Genomic DNA, 1,330 nt, shown 5'->3' on the forward strand with positions numbered 1-1,330 from the left:
GGGTGCGTATAGCGAAAATCTAAACCTCTCAAAAAAAAAAAAAAAGAAAAAGAAAAATCTAAAAACAAACTAAAACTCAAAAAAAAAAAAAACAAAAGCAACAACAAGAAAACACCCTGGCGGCCCTGAGCCTGCGTGGGAGCTGACAGCCTAGTGTGAGAGCCTGCTGGGGAGTCCAGTTCCTGTGGTCCGCAGTCCCCCACCACCACCAATGTGGCATTGCCCCAGGGGAAGGAGTATTTGTCTCACCTTTGCCTTACAAATCCTTAGCAATCTTCCAAAACCCTTCAAAGCCTGCCTCTCATCTTCCCCCGAAGTGACGAATGATTGATAAAGATGGATTGTGTCATCCTAACCAAAGAACATGTTCATTTATGAGAAAGCAAAACTGTGAAAAATTTCAGCCTACATTTCATGTACTAACCCACCAGGAGGTGTCCTGTTTTACCTGAAATTACACAAATGACCTAGTTGAATTCAGTCTCTTACACAGTCACCTTCAGAAACCCCAGAAGGCACAGCCTGCCTTTTTATATTTTTTTTTTGAGAGAGAGAGAGACAAAATTTTGCTATAGGGTGTGTGCGTTCCCCAGAGAAACAAAAAAAAAAAAAGAAAAGAAAAGAAAAGAAAAAGAAAAAAAGAAAAGGAAAAAAAGAGAGAGAAAAAAAAGAAATCATTCCCCAGGGCAATGGTCTTGCCACAATCCCTTCTCCTCTATTCTCTTGGGATTCTGGGCACAACAATTAGGAATTTTAGGCTTTCAGTCTTAAAAACAGTGTAGACGGCATTTCTCCTCTCCGTTAACTCAGAACACTGTGCAATGCTGACACCTTGTGGCTAAACGTATGAAAGGTTCCCCAGTAATTTCATGAGGTCATGCTGCCCTCTTCTGGATCATCCCAACACTGCATGATCTCTGTAAAAGAGCGCAGAGACCCAGGATTTAAATGAATGATAAAAAACATTGACCAAATTATGGGCGCGTAACCGCTAGAGTGCATCGCTAACTACAGTGCTGCCAGGGAACCAGCAGATAGCGTAATGGCTATGTCGCTGGACTCCCACATAGTCGACTGCAGTTCGCATCCCAGACCCAGTGGCTTAAAATTCATGCCGGGTGCGTGTACGTGCGTGCCCAAGATCCTGAGAGGAGAATGGAGGAGAAGGGACTGTGGCATGACCATCCTCCCGGGGGGGTGATTTCTTGCTTTCTGTCCCTATGTCGCTCTCTGTCTGTCTGGCGAGCACATGCGCCCTATAGCAAAAAAAAAAAAAAAACCAACCTACAATGCTGCCAATTCAATATTCAGTATAGGTTCTAGAGCATAA

Source organism: Tupaia chinensis, unplaced genomic scaffold (assembly GCF_000334495.1).
Source record: "Tupaia chinensis unplaced genomic scaffold, TupChi_1.0 Scaffold000078_1, whole genome shotgun sequence".
Taxonomy (NCBI): Eukaryota; Metazoa; Chordata; class Mammalia; order Scandentia; family Tupaiidae; genus Tupaia; species Tupaia belangeri.